Source organism: Dermacentor andersoni, chromosome 1 (assembly GCF_023375885.2).
Source record: "Dermacentor andersoni chromosome 1, qqDerAnde1_hic_scaffold, whole genome shotgun sequence".
In the NCBI taxonomy this organism is placed as follows: Eukaryota; Metazoa; Arthropoda; class Arachnida; order Ixodida; family Ixodidae; genus Dermacentor; species Dermacentor andersoni.
In genome coordinates this window covers 102,813,907-102,838,797 of record NC_092814.1, presented here as the reverse complement: position 1 = coordinate 102,838,797, position 24,891 = coordinate 102,813,907, and the positions used below count along the sequence as shown (strand labels likewise).

The window sequence follows — 24,891 nt, the reverse complement described above, 5'->3', positions numbered from 1 at the left end:
GCAACTTGCCAGCGCAATTGGTCGGTATGAAGTAATCTCTAAGGGAGACTTGCCAGGCTTAAGAAGCGGTACCAGGCGGCTGATCTTCCAATCTTGAGCAACTTTGCCCTCCTGCCAGGACTCGTTATATATATTAACGAGCGCACTTCGTGCCCGTTCACCAAGGTGACATAGCATACGGTAAAATATGTCATCCGGACCAGGCGACGACAACCGATTACATAGGGCGAGCGCCGCGTCAAGCTCTTGCGTCGTGAAAGGCAGATACATGCGTGAATCTCGTGAATCTGGAATACGGTTCAATGTAAGCAAACCTGTGCGAGTTGGCTGGCCCGCAATCATAGCACAGAAGTCTTCCGCCACATCAATGTCTTGTCGGCGCTGGAATAGTGCTAGGGCCTTAAACGGGAAACGATGCCCGGAACAGAACGTAGACCTCGCACAGTTCTCCATATTTGAGATAGCGGTTTGCGGGGATCTAGCAACGCACAAAATTTCGACTACCGCTGAGCCTCTAGTTTATCCATGCGGCGTTGTATCTTCTTTTGCATTCGCCTGGCTGTTCTTAGATCCTGAATTGACTTAGTGCATCGATATCTTCTTTCAGCACGACGGCGAATCGCACGAAACCGCTCCAATTCCAGGTCGAATTCAGAATACCTTGGAGAACACGTGAGTGTGCGCGTGGCTGTCTGTGCCGTTTTCTTGATAGCTTGTTGAAGTCCACAAGAGAGGCCTTTGAGACAAGCGTCCTCAATCTGTGATATAAAGACAGTCCAATCTATTCTTCGTATCGTGGTGGACGTATACGTGTTAGACATTCCCTTGATCTTGAGGTAAGTGGGGATGTGGTCATTTCCGTGCGTTTCAATGTCCAAAAACCACTTGACAAGTTATCTGCTTGCCATAATTGTGTACACACGTGCGTGTACGACGTCGATATCTCGTAAAGACTTAGTTACGTAGTTATGGTGCTTTTGTAAAAGATTGCCTGCCCCTTATAAACGATGAACTGCAGCATTGGGCCTTTCGCTGTCGTCTCCGCAGTGATAAATTCACTTTGCCTGCGTCCAGCGTCCTACAAAGTTGGTCGCAGACTCCCTTGGGGACAGACATGCCAGTTTTATTGCCGCCTAGAGCTTTAGGTAGATAACGGAATGCGTTTGATGCCGTTCTCAACAAATGAAGTTGTATACCTGCGGTGCGTTAATGCAGTACTCTATACATCACTGCAGCAAAACGTGGCATCCTGCTGCAATCTGGAATTAGCGGCAAAGAAAACTGGCGTTAGAAAATCAGTTTTAAATGGTCCGGAATGATTCGCGTTGATTCACACGTTCTTCAGTCTCAGAAAGCGCGAAGAACGCGTAAACACGAAGAACGTGTGAACAGAGATTTTGATTGTGAGTTCCATGTCCCAGGTATTGATGACATTTTGTGGTTGTTGCACTTATGCTATGGCAGGATATCCCCCTTTTTGTAAAAAATTTATTTGTTCGAGGGTATATTGTTAATATTACACTAAAATAAGGTGGTTTCAAAACCAAAAAAATTTATCCCACTCACAACGAAGCCCCGCCATCTACAGGTTGTCCCATGTAACTTTAGCCAAACTTTAAAAGATATGCAAATGCCATTTAGCTGAAGAGAACCAAGGTAATGTTGTTTGCCGTCGATTGGAGATACTCAGTTTTTTTTGCATTCTGCCTACTTAAATAATTAGTATTCATTAATTAGTCAACTTCACGAATTTAATAATTATATGAGAAGTATGAACGAGAAAATTGTAGAGCGACATGAAAAACTCCCGATACAGCTTATGTTGCTCAATGCGTACTACATAAAAGTGTTTTTGCGAGCGTGAAAGTAGCCCGCAATTACACGCAAAGTGCCTCGAGGGGCCAGTCGTACGGAAATATTGCGTGTATTCGCGGGCTTCTTCAGCGATGATGCATATTTAAATGCGCGCATGTCACTTTTACTCCGTGAGTTTTCGCGGTTTTGTGACGTCGCATGACAAGTAGGCGAAGTGGGCGCAGCCTGAATACATCTTGGCCAATTGCGGAAGGCTAACGGTGAAAAAGGCATAGAATCGAAATGTTTTTCTTTAGATCGGGATAATCATGCATAATCAATGTGTACACGTCATATCGGATGGGGATGCAGTGTGTGACCACAGGCGTTCACATACACTGCATGATACGCCAAACTCATGGTCCAAGAACTGTCGTTTGAATTTGGAGTTGGCCCCATTGAAATTGATCAGCTGAAGCGCTGATGCTTGCGTCGTTTCGCAGCGTTTTCTGCATGCCAGCGTTCCTTGTCGTCTTCGCAGGCTTGTCGCTTACGCTGAGGCTCTTGAGCAAGAACATTCCGGTCCTCCATGGCTTGGCGTTAGCGCTGAGCACATTGGGAACGAAGTTCATCAATTTTGGCAGCACGGCGCGGCTGGTCGTATTGCCGTTTCTTTTTCCCTTTGCAGTTCCTTGTATTCACGCTGCTCCTCAGGAGTCCTATGCGTTGCCTTGCCTTATAGCGGTGCAGCAACAACAAATTCGTTGCTAGGCTGTTTCTTTTATATATGAAAGGCTAGTGACGTCACACCCCACGTCGCAAGATGCTATGGCCGCAGAAGCTTGCGCAACAGTAATCTTTACCGGGAAACGTATTCGGGGAGCGCCTTATCATCAATTATGTGGTTTGGATGCTTGTTTTGTGCCTGTTCTTTATTGAAACGAATGCTGTGCTGTGTGTTGTATGCGTGATACCAGAGAATGTATGCACTTTTCGCTTCAATCGCTGACGGTTCTCTTTTTTTTTTTTTTCGTGTGAACGATGCCGTGAAAAATCCCGACCAACTAGAGGTCTAACAGCTTCGCTGTAATTCACATCATAGTAAAATCTGTCGCTCTATTTTCGCCCCTTCAAGCAAATTTACTCTGGCAAAGTTCGGGTGCGTCGATGAAGTGATGCGCGGGGCTTGTGTGGAGCGTGCAGAGGTACATGTAGCCGCACAGTAAACTGAAAGAGCACTTTTCGTTCCGTTAGGTGGTGGTGCAGGCATGACATAGGTGGCAAAACTAATTTAACTCTTCCACGCGGCGAGCTTGTCGTCAACAGGCTGTGTGACATTTTGTACGCGCGCCGGACGTGCGAGGGCGATGCGCGAGCTCATCGCGGCCGCCTGTTGCCCGCGCCGCAGCAAGCGATGACACGGAGGCACACTCAGCACAATCTCCTGATCGTGTTCGCGCAGCTAGTACCTGGAGCATTTACATTTTCTATAGACCAGGGAGGAGCTCCCCCAATCATTTCTGTTAATAGGGAGCTGGCGCAATTCAACTGGGCAGTCCTTTTCTTCGGCGGTGCTATGTGACGGGCAAACAAATTCTGCCAAGCCTACAAACTTGCCTCAATTTGATATTCCATTTTCTAGGAGTACCTTATGCAGCTGCTCGGCGTAGACCCCCACCCTCGCTGGCTCCGGGCTGCCTCGAGGGTGTTTGCTTCCTTCTCTTTCGTCCAACATCATGCAAATGAGATGCACAGAATTATCTGCCAGGACTGGCAACGAGCAGGAGGACAAAAAAATAATGGTATAAAATAAACAGGAGAACACGCGTAATGAAGGCAAACTTTATCTTAAAGCCGCGATAACTCCTGGAGAACGAGGACCTCTTCAAATGGATATTCGCCTCTGGCGCGGATATAACAAACACGACATATCCAAGAGGCTCATTTTCCGTGCTTTTACACTCCTCTCCCCTTTTCAGTTTTTTTTTCTATTTTTTTTTCTCTCTTATTCCCGGAAAAGAAGCCATCAGGAGGCTCTTTGACGGCGCAGTGCGGAACTCGCCGCTGCTTTCCCTCGCGCGTGCTTGCAGTACGTCAGTGTGTGTTTATTGAATCCTGGCCAGAGGCTTTCTTTTATCTCAGCTCAAGCACGCCCCAAAGCCTCCCGTTCTCTCAAGACAGCGCCGAGCTGGGTAAATATTCGAACGTACACAAGGGTGAGAGGTAGGGCATAAAAAATACTTAACAGGCACCCACACGCACAAATCGCACACGAAACGCAAAAAAGTACAACGAGGAAGGCCAGGTTGTTACCGTCACATTCCGTAAGAGGAAGAGAGGGAGAGTGGAGTTCTTTAAAGCACGCAGAAAGTGGAGCGTGCATGTTGAAGGCACAGGAAACGCAACAAATTAGGTTAAACAGGGTTGTGATCAAGAACGCAAGGGAGGGAGTGTCTAAAACAAGGGCGAGCACCTCCTACCGGCCTCATGCTATATAGGTGGGAAGAAAAGGCGCGCGCTACCAAGCCGGAACAAAACAAACAAGCGAGGCCAGCGGGCATCCAAGTTAAAGGCTCGCCGTTTGTGTGGATCGAGAGCAGGGAAAAGGGGGAGGGTTAAGGGGAGAAGGGGCTTTGGCAGAGTCGACACGGCGGTGGGGGCCCAAGAAATGCCGGTTGGAGCACTCAGACGGGAGATTTCAATCTCCCAAATGAACGCCTTGCTGAATGTTTGATTATGCTTGCGGTTTCTAAACTTTGTCATACAGATTAAAGGTTGCGCGTGTGCTGTTTTTCTGCTCGAGAGCCAAATCTGCGTTTGGTATTGTAATGTAAGGAAATAATAGAAAGATAGGGAAAAGCTCTAGGGTCCTGCTCTTAAAGGAAAGAAACGGGTACTAGCATTGGTTGGGCAATAAGAGATTGTTCTTTGCGTGGCCCACGGTATCGGCTTCTCTTCCTCCAAATCGAGCTCCTCGCGAGGAACCGTATTACTCTAATTGAACATTTCTAACTTGATGCGTTTGACGCTGATTACCCGTCTAGTCGTGCATGGACAGAGGTAGAAACTGTACGTATCGTTCTCTGATAGAAGAGCGCTTTCGGGTAACATAAACTTCCCTTCTGCACTTCTTGAAGGCTACTAGACTGTACGAGCGCTTGTGAAAGTGGACATTGAATGTGTGGTTTTTACTGGCGTAAGGGCCAGGTATGGCCAAAGAGCGCCAAGACAGTATTAGTGATTTCGTGGTGGAATGATGAGTTCTGTGAAGAAGATGTCACTTGGCTGTAAAGGGGCCTAAAATATTCGCTAAAGTGCGTAAAATCTACGTGCTATAAAATTATGGCGATGTCTAATGACGAGTACTGTGAGCCTTACACTGCAATGCGGGAGAATGATACCATATAAGGAACATGTAATATGCAAAATTAACTACAGCCCAACTGCCTCACCAGAGCCCTTGAAACACAAGGGCCTGGAGGCATGTGCTATACAGTACAACTATCCCAGCGGCATTATCTAAAGAGAGGAAGCGCTACGAATGTATGGGACTAATAACATGTAAGACCACATCTCTGAGGAAACCTAGGACTGTGTATGTATTAAAAAGCGGTTAGGGACCGAGAAACATTGCAGGATGAAGAGGAATGTGCTGCCGGTATGCTAAAGGAAAATGTCTCTTTCTCTCAGATTCGGCTTCCCAACACTCCAGGAGGACGTGGAGTACGGTCAGCATCTCCCCGCATCTACCACAGGTTGGTGGCTATCTTCCAGTAAGTAGAAAATTATGTGTGCCAAATGTGTGTCCTATTCTGAGACGACAGAATAGGACATCTGTTCGGCGTGATCTTGTAGTAGAGGGCCAGAGTTCTAACTGTGGCGTTATTAGGTGGAGCTTATTATCCGTTTCTGCGTCCCACATGCGTTGCCAGTGGTCCCGCAGCCTCCTTCGCAAGAAAGACCTCAGATCTGTGACAGGCACCTCAGCGGTAGGGTTAACGGTTTGCGATGCGATAGACGTGGCCATCTCATCCGCCAGAACGTTGCCCTCAATGCTCCTATGGCTAGGCACCCAGCATATAATGATATGCTGGTTAGATATGTACGCTTCACACAAGACGGTGTAGAGTTCATTAAGTACTGGATTTTTGTGTCTATAGCGTGACATCAAGGCCTTCACGACGCTTAGGGAGTCTGTATATATCGCTGATTTTTGAAGTTTTGATTTCCTGATATGATTTACAGAAGACAGTACTGCGTAGGCCTCGGCCGTGAAGATACTTGTTTCCGGATGCAGTACACCAGATTCTGAGAAGGATGGGCCGAAGGCAGCATAGGACACCCCGACGTTTGACTTCGAAGCGTCTGTGTAGAACTGCAGGTGCGCAGGAGTGCTTGTGCTGGAGTTCTAGAAAATGCATTCGGATTTCTATCTCTGGTGCGTGTTTTGTTACTTCTAAAAAGGATATGTCACATTCTATCAGCTGCCACTCCCAAGGTGGTAACGGCTTGGTTGGATGCATTAGGCGAAGCTCGAGGAGTGGGACACGCATTTCATCACTAAGCTCCCTCACACGAAGTGAGAAAGGCTGTCTTACAGAGGGACGGTTATGGAAAAGTGTAGTACATGTCCTATCGTTAACAGTGTTAAAACATGGGTGTTGATGATTGGAATGTATTTTCAGGAAATATGTAAGGCTGATGTAAGATCTCTGTAGATGGAGTGACCATTCATTTGATTCTGCGTATAAGCTTTCAATAGGGCTTGTCCTGAAAGCGCCAGTGGCTATGCGGATACCTAGACGGTGAACAGGATCTAGAATCTTTAGTGCGCTCGGAGCGGCAGAGTTATATACAACGGCACCATAGTCCAATCGTGATCTAATTAGACTCTTATAAATATTTATCAGACACTTCCTGTCGCTACCCCATGTTGTGTGGGATAGAATTTTAAGTAAATTCATTGTCCTTAGATATTTTTCTTTAAGATATTTAATGTGCTGAATAAAAGTAAGCTTGGAGTCAAGTATAATACCTAGAAATTTGTGTTCTTTGTTGATAGGTATTTCCATGTGTGAGTGATGATGTCCACTCAGTTGGACACAAGGATCTGGAACAAGGCCTCTCTTTCTAGGAAAAAGAACACAAGAACTTTTGTGGGCGTCGGTTTTAAATCCGTTTGTGTCTGCCCACTTGGAAACCTTGTTCAAGCCCTGCTGCACCTGTCTCTCGCATACTGCGAGGTTAGAGGATTTGAAGCCGATTTGAATGTCGTCTACGTAGATGGAATAAAAAATGGCAGGTGGTAATGAAGCACGAAGCGTGTTCATCTTCACGATAAAGAGCGTACAACTAAGCACGCCTCCTTGGGGTACACCTGTTTCTTGTGTGAAAGGTCGTGACAATACGTTGCCGATTTTCACGCGGAAGATGCGATTCAACAAATAGCTTTCAATTATTTTCAGCATATTTCCGCAGGTGCCCATTCCCGACAAGTCTCGCAAGATGCCGTAACGCCATGCTGTGTCATACGCCTTCTCCATGTCAAGGAATATTGATAAGAACTGTTTATGTACATATGCATCACGAATATATCCTTCAATGCGTACAAGATGATCTGTTGTCGACCTGCCTTCTCTGAAGCCACACTGATAAGGATCAAGTATATTGTTGAGTTCAAGAAAATGCATGAGTCTCCGATTAATCATTTTTTTCAAAAAGCTTGCACATGCAGCTTGTAAGAGCTATCGGGCGATAGCTTGCCGCCAGGGATGGGTCTTTCCCCTGCTTCAAAACAGGGACCACAATTGCTTCTTTCCATGTGTGTGGAAGGTATTCAGCAGCCCAAATAGTGTTGAAGAGTGCGAGTAGTGTAACTTCTGTGTCAGAGTGCAAGTTTTTGATCATGTCATACATGACTCGGTCAGGTCCCGGTGCAGTGCTCTTGCATGAGATCAAGGCAGCTCTTAATTTGGCAATACTGAATGGCCGGTTATACGCTTCGTCATGTCTGCATTTACGTACAAATGGCTTGAGTTCTTCTATTTCTTTGTTTTTAAGGAATGATTCAGAATAGTGTATTGAGCTCGATACACGCTCAAAGTGTTCCCCAAGAGAGTCTGCCTGGTCTTGCAAGGTATCCCCTTGGTCGTTCACCAGAGGCAACGGATGGATTTGTTGCCCTTGTAGCTTTCTCAAGCCATTCCACACTTTTGCCTCCTGCGTGTAAGAATTAATGCCCGAGAGGAACCTCACCCAGCTTTCTCTCTTTGCCTGACGTCGTGTCCGCCTTCCCTGTGATTTAATTTGCTTAAAGTGAATTAGATTTTCGGCATTAGGCGATCTGCGCAATACGCCCCATGCCTTGTTCTGTCTCTTTCGCGCCTCTCTACAGTCTTCGTTCCACCAGGGAGCACGTCTTCTTAGTGAACCACCATTCGTCTGTGGAATAAACTTCTCGGCTAAATCAATAATAAAAGCAGTAAAATATGCAATGGCATCATCTATAGTAAAATTATTTATAAAATCTGGTGATAAATAAGATGATTCTTTAAAATGCTCCCAATCCGCCGGTGCTAATTTCCATCGAGGAATATGTGGAGGGTTCTCATGCAAAGTTGTAAGGTTTAAAATTACGGCGAAGTGGTCACGTCCATACAATTTATTGATCACGGACCATTCTAGGTGAGGTAGAAGAGAAGAAGAACCGATTGATAAATCTATTGCTGAATATGTGTTGTGTTGGACACTGTAATACGTCGGCTCCTTCTTGTTAACAAGGTAGGCATTAGAGGTCAAAAGAAAATTTGCAATTAATCGACCTCTCGCGTCGCATCGCGAATCTCCCCACATCGTGTTGTGGGCATTAAAAACACCCACGAGTATGTAGGGGTCAGGAAGCTGATCAATTAGGTTATGAAAATCGGTTTCTTTCAGGTGACAGTTAGGCGGTATGTATAAAGAGCACACAGTCACCAGTTTGTTAAAAAGGATTGCCCGAACCGATACGGCCTCACGGGGCGTCTGGAGGGCAATCTGTTGACAAGCTACAGATTGTTCCGCAAATATTGCAACACCGCCGGAGGCGTTAGCCTCGTTGCGGCCTTTGCGATAGATTATGTACTGACGTAAAAAGTTTGTCTGTGTGGGTTTCAGATGTGTCTTTTGAACACACAGCAACCTTGGATTATGTTTGTGTAACAGTTCTTTAATGTCGTCGAGGTTACGTAAAAGTCCTCGTACATTCCACTGTAATATTTGTGTTGCCATTATGATGATGTGTTGGGTTCTGTGTGTTTAAGAGATAAGGATTAATTCACAGGCCTTTTTCAGGTGCTGTGACGGGAGCTTTGTCTCTTTTGGAGCGATCGAGAGTGCCTCGCCGCTCCTTAGGCGCTGGTGGCGCCGTCTTGCTGGTGGTTGTGTCCTTCGCCTCTAGCGAGGCGCTGGGCACACGCTCTTCCGAGCGCTTTGTTTGGCGTGAAGGCCTCGGCACGTTGGACGAGGCCTTTGAGGTCACCTGCCCGGAGGTAGATGGCCCCGTCTGCTGGGTTGGCGTAGCAGCGCTAGCTGCAGCCGCCAGGGGGGCGGATGGCGTCACTGCCGCCTCACTGGGTGTGGGACGGTTAGCCGCCGGAGACCGTTGTGGAGCTGCCCCCTGACGCGCCACTTCGGCAAACGTATTCTTAGGCAGGTATGCCACCCGCCTACGTGCCTCCTTAAACGATATATTTTCTTTCACTTTGATCGTGACAATTTCTTTTTCTTTTTTCCAAGACGGGCACGACCGCGAGTACGCGGCGTGCTCTCCATCACAGTTTACACAATGCAAAGAGTTCTCGCAAGCTTCAGACGTGTGTTCATGGGCACTGCATTTCGCACATGTTTGGCGGCCTCGGCAGCTCTGCGAGCTGTGGCCAAAACGTTGGCATTTGAAACATCTCAGGGGGTTTGGCACATACAGTCTTACATGGAGCTTGATGTACCCGGCCTCGATCGATTCGGGCAGGACACTTGAATTGAAGGTGAGTATTAGGTGTTTGGTCGCAATTTCTTTACCATCTCGCCTCATCTTGATTCTTTTGACATTTATAACATTCTGTTCACTGAAGCCCTCCAAGAGTTCAGCCTCAGTGAGCTCCAGCAAATCATCGTCCGAGACAACACCGCGGGTGGTATTCATCGTCGGTGCGGTGTTACTACTACTTGGGTCTCCCCAAATGATACTAGTTTAGGCAGTTTCTCAAATTGTTTCTGATCGCGGAGCTCCAAGAACAGGTCACCGCTAGCCATCCTCGACGCCTTATAACCTGGGCCAAAAACTTTGGTAAGGGACTTCGATACAAGGAATGGTGAAATTATTCGCACTGGTTTAGCTGGTTTTTCAGAATGGATGACGTGGAAACGAGGGAAAGATTCTTTTTGCCGACCAAGAAATTGGAATAGTTTATCGGCGCGCCCTCTTTTCTGAGGGCGATCAGGGAGTGGGGGGAAGGAGCTAGCCATAAAGATATGTGAGATTTCGGCAGTAACGCCAGCCACCCACCGTGGAGTCCTACAAGGGGACGCTGCAGGACCCGTGAAACACGGCCTGCAAACGCCAGCTGTACGTTGCCACTATAACCAAATATGAAATAACCTAGGTTGGCTATTCACACAAGGTTAACCCTTGCTGCCTGGAAAAATTAGAAGTAAGCGGAAGCTAGGAGAAGACAGGAAAGATGAAAAGTGAGAGAAAGACGAAGGCTAGAGGGAGAGAGAGACAGGAAAAGGCAACTACCGATTTCCCCCGGGTGGGTCAGTCCGGGGGTGCCGTCTATGTGAAGCAGAGGCCAAAGGGGTGTGGGTGTGCAGAGGCCAAAGGGGTGTGGGGGCCTTAAAGGTCCAAACACCCAGCATCAGCTCAACCCCCAGGATCCCCCTTTCCCCGACACGGCTAAGCCGCGCACGGCTACACGCCGGAGGGTCCAACCCTCGTGTGCTCGGGTACGTGGTGTCGCAACACACCAAACGCCTGCTGACGCAGACGCCCCTGCGGGGTGAAAGTGGACATTCTTCAACGACTGACTCTTGGAATGAGTGACTATTATTTTTCTTCTCTGTCCTCCTTAAGTATTCTTCCCTTGACCCCCTCCCCTAGTGTAGGGTAGCCAACCGGGCACGGCCTTTGTTAACCTGCCCACCGTTCCCTTTTCGTTTCTCTCTCTCTCGCCACTAAACCATTTTTTTTCATCCATCAGCAACTTGCAACATTTTAGCTGCCTGCTTTTGTTAGTGATGAAAGGAAAGAAAGGTTCAATCTAAGAAGGGAGCTAAACTATCAGGGCTAGACTTCGCAAGTGAACTTTTCGTAACAAGCCGATACGATAATATTAGCCGCTGGGTCGTCTTACTAGTAACACGCGTGAAAAGTTCTTGCTTCACCGCCGCCTTTCCTGAGTGTCACAAACGCGTCTTTGCTCTGGGATGGTCGGTTGCCACATGCATCTCACCTTTCCAGTTTCAAATATGCAAAACGTCGCGATACGGTAATAAGTTCGGCCGTGTTGAGGCGACGTCAGGTGAAGCCCTTACCCTTTCTTCTTGAAGGCCTTTCCGGAATGGTGGTGTCAGCTGCACTGACAGGCAAATCTGATATTTTTTCCCATCACGATGAGCACTCTGCGCTGAGTGGCACATTTTGGGCGCCTAGATTAGCGCTATATGACATTGCGTTAAACGTGACGCGAGGTTTTTAATGATGCGCTTATAACGATGCGCTTGATATAACTTGTGGGTTGCTTTCACGGATTTTCTTAGTAAAAAAAAAAAAAAAAAAGAGGACACTTGTGTACTCATGACATTAACAGACAAACAAGTACTGAAATCGCTAGTCATATATATAGCTACTAAATAAGCGATTTCATCAATCTGCAGTAAGTAAGGTGTCGGTACTTCAGGATGAGTCAACCGCAGAGCACCCACTTCAGCGGCACCCGCCGCGGTGGCTTAGCGGCTATGGTGTTGCGCTGCTAAGCACGAGGTCGCGGGGTCAAATTCCCGCCGCAGTGGCCGCATTTCGATGGGGGCGAAATTCAAAAACGCCCGTGTCCCGTGCATTTGGTGCACGTTAAAGATCCCCTGGTGGTCAAAATTTATCCGGAGACAACGTGCCTTGTAATCAAATCGCGGTTTTGGTACTTTAAGCCCCAGAATTTATTCATTCATTCAACTTCAGTGGCAAAAGAAAAGGAAACCAAAGAAAAATGAATCGCTTGTATCTCCCATGTATTTGAATGTCATGTTGTATGCATTTGATACAAAATATCGGAAAAAGGCTCGAACACTACAGAGATTCTCATCTCATCTGCATTCTCATCTCATCAGAGGCACAATTCCGATAAAATATAGAGCCAAATATTGCCTCCCTATCTACCCCCCCCCCCACGCACACACAAAAGAAAACCCTGATAACAACAACAAAACAATGACTAGAAACCATGATTGTATATTGGCCTGTTACCAATTTTCTAGCAGCTTGAAGTCCCTAATAGCGTCAGTTTTTAAGTTCCTGTGAGAACCAACCCGGCGTATACTACTCTCTTGTTTTTCTTCCCAAACGCCTTTTCTTGTTGTTTTCATGCTTTCTACAAGCGTGCAGAACGTACGATAGACGGATTATTTAGGTTATAAGACTAACTGACAAGGGCCCGTCAACATCCGCACGCACAATGACAGAACCTTTACCGTCCGAGAGATTTTATCTTATTAAACGCTCAGACGGTTTTCTTACAAAGCTTTGACAGCTGTTTAAACGCTGGCTCTCCTCTTCACAAAGCGATACAGGGTGTCCCACGTAAGTTGAGCCAAACTATATATATATGCAAATGCCACGTAGCTCGACAGAACCAAGGTAATGTTGTTTGCCTTCGCTCAGAGGTACTCAGATTATTTTTTAATTCCGCCTAATTATATAGTCTTAATCAATTATTCAACTTCTCAAATACTATAATTAGATGAAAAGTGTCAATTAGAAAATTGTAGAGCTACATGAAAAACTCCTGATGCAGCTTTCTCATGCTCGATACATGCTACATAAAAGTGTTTTTCCGAGCGTGAAAGAAGCCCGCGAATACACGCAAAGTGTTTAGGCCAGTCGCACGGAAATTTTGCGAGTATTTGCGGGCTTGTTTCACGCTCGGAAAAACACTTTCATGTAGTACGTATTGAGCAGCAAAAAGCTGTATCGGGAGTTTTTCATGTTGCTCTGCAATTTTTTCGTTGACACTTTTCATTTAATCATAGTTTGAGAAGTTGATTAATTAATTAAGACTAATTATGTAATAAGACGGGATGAAAAAAATAACCTGAGTATCTCCAAGCCACGGCAAACAACATTACCTTGGTTCTGTCCAGCTACGTGGCATTTGCATATCTTTAATGTTTGGTTCAAGTTACGTGGGACCTGAAGTAAAGCTTGGAATTCATTCAATTCCCGTTAGCACCGATGTCACTTTTCTTGGCATACATCTTGACCCTAACCTTACATTTCGCTCTCACTTCCAACATCTCAAGCACAAGACTGCGTTTGGTATACGTGCATTAATCAAAGCTCGCCCTTTTTTTTCTCGTGAGGCTCTGCTAGCGTTGTATTATGCATTCATTCATAGTCACATTAATTACGGCATTGTTTCATGGGGCAACACGTCATCAATTCAACACACACACACACACACACACACACACACACACACACACACACACACACACACACACACACACACACACACACACACACACACACACACACACACACACACACACACACACACACACACACACACACACACACACACACACACACACACACACACACACGCACGCACGCACGCACGCACGCACGCACGCACGCACGCACGCGCACACACACACACACACACACACACACACACACACACACAGCTACTCTCCGCGGTTGCCGACGCCTCCATCGACGAGTACACAAGCGACAAAAAGGAGATGAAGGTACTCGTGCAGGTATATGCGATATGCAAATAGAGCTTCATCTCTCTTCTTGCACTCGTCATACAGAACAAAAGATAGATAATTCTGTAATGTTCAATATATAGGTTATGACAGCTCGCGGCGCCGCATACAATGAATTGGCAAGAGTAAAACAAGGACGCGCCGCCGTGCACTATATATATATATATATACAGATATATATATATATATATATATATATATATATATATATATATATATATATATATATATATATATATATATATATATATATATATATATATATATATATATATATATAGGCGGAATGAGAACGAATGGTTGCGTTCTACTTAACTGCGGAATTTGAGATAAACTTCACATTTTTATTAAACTAAAATTGATGTAATATAACTGCCAACATGGCCGCCGGTGATAGCTGTACATTTAACATCTGCATGACGTGTGCGACGATCCAATTGAGCAACGACAAGTGTCCCTCCGTCTTCTTTTTGGGCATTTATGTACTTGTATCTGTAAGCTAGACGCCCTGGGAGCGTAAGCCAGCGCCACTGAAGGCTGTGGCGGCGGATGGAGAATGTCCATTAGACCGCAGGTGTCACGTAGCGCGTGATTTTTCGAGCAGGCAACTGGCCAACTACGTGACGTCTGCGGTTTAATGGATGTTCTCCATCCGCCGCCACAGCCTTCAGTGGCACTGGCCAACACTACTAGGGCCTAGGTTACAAATAAATGTATATAGATACCCAGGAAAGTGGACAGAAAGACAGCCGTCAGCATAGCCCAATTTGTAGAGCACCGCGCGCGTCATGCAGTTGCTATACAGGTTCGGCTACCACCGGTGGCAAGTAACCTTTTCGTTAAGTCTCCGTTTTCTTTATTAATTATTAACCTCGGGTAAATTGAAAGACACAGGGCGCAGAAAGACGCGACGAGGGCAAGCGGGAAAGTCGTTTACTTTTTCTTTCGGTTCATGTTATACAGGTCGAACGGGCAGATGTCTCAATGACCGTCATTGCGAACACTGCAACAACGTGCGCCACTGCGGAAAAGAGGGATTTTCGGCACTTCACCCTCGACCTTGCGGGTGCTCTGTTCAGTTTGAGCACACGTCTGTCACGGGAAAACACGCTGATGACCGCACACGCGTGATTTATCGTATATAGCTGCCGCAGGTTTAGCACGAGAGGATAGCGTCAGCAAACCATCGATCGCTCTTTCTAACAAAGGGTTGATGCTTTTGGAAACCGCGGGCATGCGGGCGGAGGGAAAGTGATCATGTGACTTTAGCCGTCTTGCTCCTACCTTTTCTATTTTTTTACGTCTCCCTTTCATTGTTCAGTTTATTTCGGGCAACGCTTCGTCCTCGCTGCGTTTTTCTGTGTCCTGTGTCTTTCAGTTGTGTTGGACTCAAGCGCCACGGAGAGTCACCAACTATCGCAAACCTTCGCGCTTCTTTATGAAGACTATAAAATATATTGCGTATTTAACTTTCATCCATGAAATAATGCTATGGCTAAATAAAGAAATAATTTACGCTACGATTCTTTTACTGACTGCTATACATGTATATATATATATATATATATATATATATATATATATATATCTGTCCGTGCGAATTCTGTGCATTCAAAAATGATGCTGCGCTTCTTTTCGGTTCTGCCGCAGCCGCTCCTGTTACCTTCGTTGTGCGAGAAGCCTCAGCCTAAGCATCCGAGAAGCAGACGTATTAGGCATTTCCAGTAAAACAAGAAACAAGAGCACACGAAAAAAACAACGATAGAAAAGAAAGAAAGGAGGGAGAGAGACACGGAGGTGGAAATGGCAACCACAAGGGAAGGAACGCGAAGAGAGCTGAGGCAGGCCCGTAGCTTCGCAAGCCTCTTCACCGGCACACAGTGATGGTTGAAAACGGGTCGAGTATTAACTCAGACAGCCTCCCCCAAATTAGTACGCTGAATTCCAACGAGCTTCCATTAAAGAGAGTGAAGAGAGTGCCTCGTTTTCCGCCGCTGGATGTTGTACGTCTTTGGGAGAAGAGGACCTTCCGCGAGCGCAGAGAACCGCGTGGCTCCGGTGCAGACATGAGAAAAGCCTGCCAAGTTCCCTGAAAGGCAAGGCGAGTGAATATTTTAACGACAGCTGAGCTTGGGTTTCGCTCCTCCTCTCCTCTCTACATTTCCAGCACCCCCTCCCTCCCGCTACAGCAACAACTCGCCTGCCCTGTGAAAGCTCCCGAATAATCCTAACTTTCTAGCTAGAAGAAGAAGCAAAAGAAAAGAAAGAAGAAGAAACAAGACATTAGCCCAAGGAACGAAAAGTTACGTAGGATAGCACTCAAAAGCGCATATGGATCCAGTGAAGCACGGAGGCGCGAGCGGTGCTTCGAGGAACACGCAAGAATTAGACTCGGGGATTTGCGGAACGACAGATGAAGGACAAGGCGCTAAGTTAAAAGAAAGCCTCGCGCGCGGGCAGAACGTTCGTTAGACTATATACTCACTTTTCTTTCCACATTAATACCAGGTTCTCAGTATGTAGGGTGAATTTCTTTCACTCTTAAGCGATTGTGAAATGTTTTATTTTTTCTATCTACACTGTTCTCTCCTTTAATATTGACACGCATACTTATTTATCCAGTGGCCGCACTTCACCAGCTAACAAATGTTAAAGGTTATCGCTCAGCGCAAGATGCGCCTTTCTATATCGGAAGTTTCTGGAATGTTATCGATGGTTCTATCTGTTGTGTATGATGTCATCGAGCCTCTGTAATAAAGTTCTGGTGCGACGGGAAGGCTGGTGTACGTTAGAGAACTTACGCGAGCACCTGCATTTAGGCTGGAAGGTTCATTGAGCCACGTATATATAGCCGACGCGTCTGATTGGCAGATCAGGTTTGGACGATCGCCGACTGTACTCGCCGCTATCGTGCTTTGAATGCCACTTGTTTTGCTGGGCGGCACAATTTCGCCCAATAAAGAGTTTACATTTTGAAGTCGCATTTTGGAAGGTGTGTTATTCTACGCCGTCACGACAATGTGAATCTGGTGGAAGTGATATGGGATATCGGGGTATGGGATTCCTCAGTAGGCAAACTTCCATACTGTCGCAGCCATTAAATATGTCCGTCTGTCTGTCTGTCTGTCTGTCTGTCTGTACAGACAGACAGACAGACAGACAGACAGACAGACAGACAGACTTCCCGTTTTCCCACTCTCCTCTGTAATGCCTTCGGACCTTGAGGGTATAACTAATAAATAAATAAATAAATAAATAAATAAATAAATAAATAAATAAATAAATAAATAAATAAATAAATAAAGCTTGATCATCATGTGAGGCACAAGGCAACACTTTGGATGTTTGGCGCATATGACAACGTAACCCATCAAGCCATCCTGGACGCCTTGGGTGAGGTCGGCCTAGGCGGCCTTGTTTTTCGGTGGATATCCAGCTTCTTGAAGGACAGGTCATTCTTTGTGCAAACAGAGGACGGTGCGTCATCACAACGCAACACCTACCGAGGCGTACCACAAGGCGGAGTTTTGAGCCCCACTCTATTTAACCTGGTGCTCATCGACCTGACCCATACCCTTCCGGAATCCATCCATGTGTCGATCTATGCAGACGATATATGCATTTGGTCATCAGGAGCGACGCGTCCTCAGGTGCGCGCCAGACTTCAAAAAGCGGCCACACTAACATCAGGTTATCTTCGAGCACGAGGTCTGGAGCTGTCCTGCGAGAAGTGCTCTATAGTCGCTTTCACGCGTAAAGCAATGAAACCGTACGTTATCAGAATTAATGGACAGCCAATTGCCTACGAGAAGACGCACCGCTTTCTAGGAGTGATAATAGATCGAGACCTTTCCTGGAGTCCTCATATCTCCTACCTAAAAAGGAAATTAGTCATGATAACCCACGTGCTCAGATTTCTTGCGGGAAAGTCCTGGGGTGCGTCTGTGAGTGCGATGCTCCAACTCTATAACGCACTGTTCCTCGGTCTCCTGCGCTATAGCTTACCTGTACTGGGTGGGACCGGCAAGACCAACCTCCGTGCCCTCCAATCTGTACAAGCGCAAGCTCTGCGAATTTGCCTTGGTCTTCCCAGATGTGCGTCCACGGCAGCAACAACAGCCATCACGCATGACCACCCCATCAACACGTATCTTCAAGTCGACACTTTAAGGATGCATATCAGGCACTTCGCCCGACTTCCATCGCATCATCTCGCCTCCCTTCCTGCCGCTCGACCTCGTTCAGCTTTTAGCAAGATTATTGCCGCCAACCATGGAACTTTACCGTCAAACTTCACGCCTGCAACACGACCATCTCAACCTCTGTGGTGCCTCCATCCACTCCAGGCTCTTCTTGCTATTCCCGGTATCAAAAGGAAAACGGAGATGTCAACTTTAGCCCTCAAACAAACCGTGCTTTCAGTGCTACATGAACAGCACAGAGGACGCATCCACGTTTACACAGACGGTTCTGTATCCTCTAATAGTTCAGCTGGAGCAGTGGTGATTCCCGCAGAGTGCGTCACCCTCAAGTTCAAGACATCTCACATTACATCATCGACGGCTGCAGAACTCGCAGCTATCCGTGCTGCTCTGGAGTTTATTGTTCACAAATCATCACATTCATGGTCCATCTTATGTGACTCAAAGGCAGCTCTTCAGTGTCTGATGTCCCCTTTCAACCATGGACCAAATGAGCAACTAGTCGCAGACATCCGACTGCTCCACCATCACGCAATCAACAAGGGACACAACATCATCTACCAGTGGATACCGGGTCACTGTGGAATTTCAGGAAATGACAGTGCGGATGACGCTGCCCGGTCGGCTCATGATGGTGCCCAGATTATACCCATACCGCTGTCAAGAACAGATGCAGCCACAAGTCTTCGCTCCCTCGCCCGCGAGCTTACGCAGAATCTGTGGAACACCAGTGATTTCACGAACGCACGTCTCCACAAATTGGATCCACGTCTGCAACTCCGCCTACCACCAGGGTTGCCACGAGCGGAAGCAACACTTCTGTGCCGCCTGTGGCTCGGCGTGGCATTCACGAACTCCTATTCATTCCGCATTGGAATGGCCGACAGCCCTACTTGTGACACCTGCGGCTGCGAGGAGACGATTCAACACCTCCTATGTGACTGTCCCCGTTACGCAATGCGAAGAAAAGTGCTCGTGACCGCTCTCGCAAAACTGGACAATCGCCCCTTTACAGAGGAAAAAGCTCTAGGACATTGGTCCAGACGGGCTTCGGCACTCAAGGCCTTAAGGGCTTTGTTGAAGTTTTTAAGGACATGCGAATTGTGCGACCGCCTTTGAACGTTGTAGCGCGTAGTTTCGCGTTACTGTGTGAATTTTCTCTAATTTTTTCCATTTTTTTCCCTCTTCTTCTTTCTCCTTTTATTCCCTTTACCCCTTTCCCCAGCACAGGGTAGCCAGCCGGTACTTACACTGGTTAACCTCCCTGTCTTTCCTCCCCTTTGTCTCCTCCTTTTGGACGTTAGGGCTACATCCCACTTCCACCTCGTCTGGTTCCGCAGCAAATTTTGACAATTTTTCTCCAAGGTCATACAAACGGAGACGTGGGATATGGTCTACTTTCACCGACATTATAACTTGAGCACAGTGGCAGTGGTGTGCGCTGAGCTTTGTGAAGCCACACTGGGTCATGCGCAAGATTGCTGGGTAAACGATGCATGCAGGCCGCTTTTCTGCCGTGCAGCCTCCCCTAAGTATACACTTATGAAGAGAGGATAGTCGGTGGTAGGAACGATGAGAAGTTACGTGCCAAGAACTGTTTTTCAACAGCTGCGTCTTCGTGAACTCCCACCGATGCTAGAGAGGTAAGAAATACCACGTCAGGTGAGCCAGTGCAGCTTTGCCAGCAGCTCCGACATGCGAGGGAATCACAGTGCGTGTTTGAGACATTGTGCTTGTGGCAATTTCGGAGAGTGTAGACTGAACACGACTGTGCGCTAAAGTGTTTGACAGGCCCACGCTGGAGGCGTTTTGCGCTGCCTTGGAGAACATTATCACGGAATGTTGCGGCGCACGAAGGCAAGTACGTTTAAGCCTCACTGCAATGCAGCACAAATTCTAGCGCTCAAGGTGAGTCAGTCTGCCCAATAACTGCCGATGCCTGCTGACGAATCTAGCGAGATATTTAAAAATTATTTGTAATACACAAAAAGGAAGTAGGAAACTTCCGCTGGCTGTGTCATACCTGTCTAACATAATATTGACGCCTGAACGGCGGTAAACATTTGGGTGACACACTGAAAGACTACATAATATACAACAGAGGAGACATGCGCGTTGCCTCACTCCTGCTTCTTGTCGCATAGGCGGTTGTTGTAGAACTATCGCTAACACAAAACAGTGTTCGTGTGCTTTTGTGGTCGTTTCAGTCGCCTATTTTCTGTAAATATAAAACAGCCGAGTGGCAGCGCCCAGCTATTCTAAAGAAGTCACTCAGAGCACTGTAATCGCCATGCCAAACTAGCGTGAAGCTGCGCGGCCAAGGCCGACGCGGCCGACTTCGACGCCGTCGGCCGGTAGCCCGCGCGCCGTGCGCGTGGTAGGCGCTAGAGAGTTCTGTCCATGCGCTCGGGGAGCATGTACACTGGTGTTCCAGTGTCTCGGACTAGCTTCAGTTGTGGTAGTTGTTTTGCGCCAGGCCAAGACGTGCTTCGCGCCCGCTGTGGTCATACGACGCTCACCCGCCACAGCCCCGCAAGCCGCCGAAGCAACTGTTTCTGCGCACCGAGAAGCGATGCAGAAAACCTGCCGGTATTGTGTCGCAGCGCGTTATGCAAGGGCCTAGGTGTTGGTACAGGTGCCTTCTCATGCTGAGCCGCATGTCTACGTTCGCCATCGCGCCTTCGCTGGGCGCTGGGCGCCATGTGGTAAGCTCCGGCCGTGAGCTCGTCAGCGTGTTCGTTCCCGTTGGCCCTGAGGTTGCTTGGAACCCATTAAAGGCGGATGGCAGTCCCCTTGTTAACAAAGCGTGGCCGGCTTCGTGTGGATATCGCGCAGAAAGAAAGGCGCGTGGCCTCACTTCTGAGGGCGGCCTAGCGCCACGCGAGAGTTGCAAAGGATTGCACACTTCAGAGGTGCTGGCGTCATCTCTAGGAGGAGGAGGAGGAGGAGGAGGAGGAGGAGGCTCAGTCTCATGCTTAAGCCTCAGAACTCTGCGGCTGTCGATGAGCGGAACACGAGCTCTCACTTTTGTTCACGGAGCTGCCTGATATTCCCGTTCTTCTTGCCACTGAAGGCAAGCCAGGTGAGCCATCAATTGAACCTACGCAACCTTAAAGTAAGCACATGCGGTGCTACATGTCAAGCATCGACCGAAATTTCAGTCAAAATTTTGTAGAGAAAATTTGTCCACACCAAGTATCGGTTTGACTGCACCACTAGTCACCTACAAGATCACGGTCGGCCGTGACCTTACCATTATAAACGTGTTTCTCAATTTGGAAATTGAGGGTTTTAAATGACATATGCCGGAGCAGCATTCAATAACTGCTCTGGCAGCCGTCACACTGAGCGTCAGAAGCAGCCCTAGATTGATAGCTACTTTTTTCAGAGTATGTAGACTGGCTTGTACTTAATGAAGGCTTGCTTTCAATGAATAGTAGACGTAATGCTGTGACCATATATAAGAAAGCTCAGCGAGCAGTGGCTCGAGGTAGAAACAATGAAAATAGCGGGATGATTTGATTAGCTAAATTGCGAAGCGTTAGTAACATTTCCCATTGGCCATTGGCTGCTACGTAAACCGTTAGCTGAGATTTTCGCTTTTGGAAGAACTTGAACTGACGCGGCACCTTGAGCGCGCGAAACCAGCAACCCCTTACCCGTTTTATGAGCGTACAGGCTTCCTCGACGTGAAGCTACGCTTCTCTGTTGCCTTTGGTTAGGAGTTGCCTTCACAAAGGCATACTCTACATTAATTGGACAGACTGACAGTGGAGCATGCGAGGTCTGTGGCACGGAAGAAAACATCGACCACCTGCTGTGCCACTGTCCACGATACACCCCTGAGAGACAAGAACTTGCCAAAGCTTTTCATAAACTGGACAATCGGCCGCTTTCTGTGCAGGTGCTGCTGGAACACCGCCCCCATCGCCCGTCGGCCCATAAAGCGGTGAAGGCACTTTTGTGCTTCTTAAGGACGACGGGCTTGTGCGACCAACTGTGACTATTAATGCAATTTCTGTAAGGCCACACACGTCAGCGAACTCACTGCAATTTCCTTCTTTCCTTCCCTCCTCTCTCTCCCTGTTATCTTTGTTTTCCCCCTTTCCCTTTCCCCTGGTGTAGGGTAGCCAACCGGACATGATTCTGGTTAACCTCCCTGCCTTCTTCTTATCTCTTTTCCTCCACAGGCTTTCTTTACGACAATGGCATGAAATGTTCGCGTACGGGATGTAAAAAGTTCAAAGACTGTTCTCTCGAAGTACAAACAATATCTATGGTTCGTTAGCGTTCATTGCTGCGCGATATACCGGGTGTTTCAACGGACTGTCTCTAATTATTCAAGATAGTGGATTCGAGACACAACAATACTTTTTGCGCGACAAGATCCGCAACAAAGGCGGACAAAAGAAAACACTCTGTCGTATCATTTAGCAGCCTAATTAACTAATTTGTTTCAAAAGTCGATTTATTATGAGCTCACCATTAGCCACAAACGCCTACTTGGCATTGGCGGCCCGACCCTTGATAATGAAAAAGTTGATTCGCAAATCTTAGTTAATTAGGCTGCTAAAAGATCCGACAGACAGTTTAGTTTTTTCCGCTCTTCTTACTAATTTCGCCCAGCAAAAAGTGTTATTGCGTCTCGAATACCCCATATTAGAGAATACCCCCATTAGAGAAACGTCGCCGCTGAAACACCAAATAGTTCGATAAGCAAAGATACGACGCTCACAAATTTGAGTTTCTTTAACCTCTTTTGTGCAGCAGCTTCCATCATGTGCCCACTAGCGTATTGCTTGGGATGTAAAGGTATTGTCTGCAGGCAAGGCTGACGTGAATAAACTGAACATCACTACACATGCTTCCTGAGCAGTGCCTGAAGGCCATTTTTGTTAGCTAACGTAACTCGAACTCATAGGATGGCAATGTAAACAAAAGCACTCACTCAGGCTAACAACGAAACACTAATAACAAATACAACATAATAATGACACAACACTAGCCCGTCTTTTATATGTGTGCATGCTCTCGTATACATGATAATTTTTGTATACACATCTCATGGCATCAATACATTGTTATGTAAAGTGGCTCTGCCACATCATCATTGTTCATAACCATTGTGTACGCTGTGTATATTGAACATCATTTTATATACGTGACAATTAGTTTACGCGCAACTGTGCGTTTCCATGGGTCGATGTCGTTATATGTTAGTGAGTGAGGACTCGGACACTACTTTGAGAACGTGTCGTGTATACAATGTTTCGTACTTTGTATATGTTATCGTCCAGGTGGAATTGTGCCACGATTGTGACTCAGTGTTCGTATCGTCTCTGGTTGAAATAAACTTTTTTGAAACGTCCCAAAATAGAAACTGAGAGTCACTCATAACAAATTATATTTAGTTAGGTTGTCACTCCGACTGGATTTCACCAAAGTCAGATTCAGTCCAACTCACCCAGATCAGACCAACCATGGCTCACCTGGACTCAAACTCACTAAACATCAGACCATGAAGAAACTCGAACTCGAACCCGACCTCGAACAGAAACTCACGTGAGTCATACCCAGGCAAGCTCTCTCAGATTTGCAAAATTATATTGACTGAAGTTCATTCAATTTCACGGAATCATGGGCTCACACTCATGCGAATCACGAAATCAAGGACTATGACTGAATTACGGAATAATGGGATCAGGGTTACTCAGACTAATAATTTTGTGCTCATTCAGACTCGCGCTGACTCAGGCTCACTTGACTCAGACATACAGGCTTATAACTCAGCCAGGGCAGCAATACGGGCTAGTTGTTCTCCTAAGTAGACTTAAAAACACGATAGACATAACAACAACAGTGAAGCTAAATGAGCCCTACTCACAGTAACTAGCTCACGGTGTCCAAAAACAAGAAAGGGGCTGACAGATGGAATAGCACACTGTGGTATAAAGTTTGTAAACAGGGATGAAGTGCCTCAGACAGGCTGGCCAACGTTTCGATAGGAGGACCTATCTTCGTCAAAGGCGGCCTCGTCATCCTCGGCGTGTTAGTTTTAAAGGGTTAGTGCAGTGACGTCACGTGCGGGTGTTGTCGCTGGCGGCTGGTTTTAAAGAGAGAGATTACAAGAGGAAACAAGCGCTGTCGTCCGACGTCTGTGAGCTTCATTCTCAAGACGAGGGGACAAGACCGTCAGAGTGGGCACGCGGGGCGAAAAGAAAAGGAATAGAAGCAGAAAAAAAGGAAAAAAAAACGAAAAAAAAAGGGGGGGGGGGGTGGGGAAAGCCAGGGCGGCACCAAGACAGACAAAAAAAAGGGGGGGAGTGAAAGAAAAAGAAGGAGAAAAGTGAAATCTAAGAAATACGGGGGCTTGGGAGCGTGTTGGGGATGCGAAAGGTTAGGAGGTATTCAGGGGGAGTCGTTGGCGGCATGTTTTTGATGCATTAAAACGGCCGGTCAAGCGGTCAGCGCGCGAGTAACACAAAAGAAAAAAAAAAAAAGGAGAAAGGAGAAAACCCAGACACACAAAAAAAAAAAAAACATGAGTTGGAAGTGACTTGAGTAGTATAGTAGTAATACGTCGAGTAATTTTGAAATAGTTAAGGTGGCGACGAGGAGTCTGCGGTGCAATGTATGGGGTGACAAAGGCAGCGGCATGGTCTTTCAAGGGGCACTGCCCCACGCGCTTAACGTAGGTGTCGTTACGGCGGCATCCAGAGATGTCGATACTCTGGGTTGAGGCGCCGAAAAAGGCATATTGACTTCGGAATGTGTTGTCGAGGGGATTTCAAGAAAAAAAAAAAAGGATTTAAAAAAAAAAGGGCGGGAGGGAAGGGAGAGGGGGAGGGGGGCCGAAACCGGTATAACAAAC

At 46.9% G+C, this 24,891-nt stretch overlaps 1 protein-coding gene across 2 annotated transcripts in view; it reads right to left on the bottom strand.

Annotated features, from left to right (window-relative positions):
- The window catches only part of LOC126545491 (neural cell adhesion molecule 2-like), a 613,769-nt gene that overhangs the window by 82,390 nt on the left and 506,488 nt on the right, over window positions 1-24,891 (bottom strand). Inside the window, exon 16 of one of the 2 annotated variants that reach the window (XM_055061846.2) lies at window positions 15,433-15,907. The exons of the other annotated variant lie outside the window; for it this stretch is intronic. The gene's annotated coding sequence lies outside the window, so the exon portion shown is untranslated. Of the gene's footprint in view, window positions 1-15,432; window positions 15,908-24,891 lie in introns of those variants that run through there. 2 annotated transcript variants of the gene reach the window in all.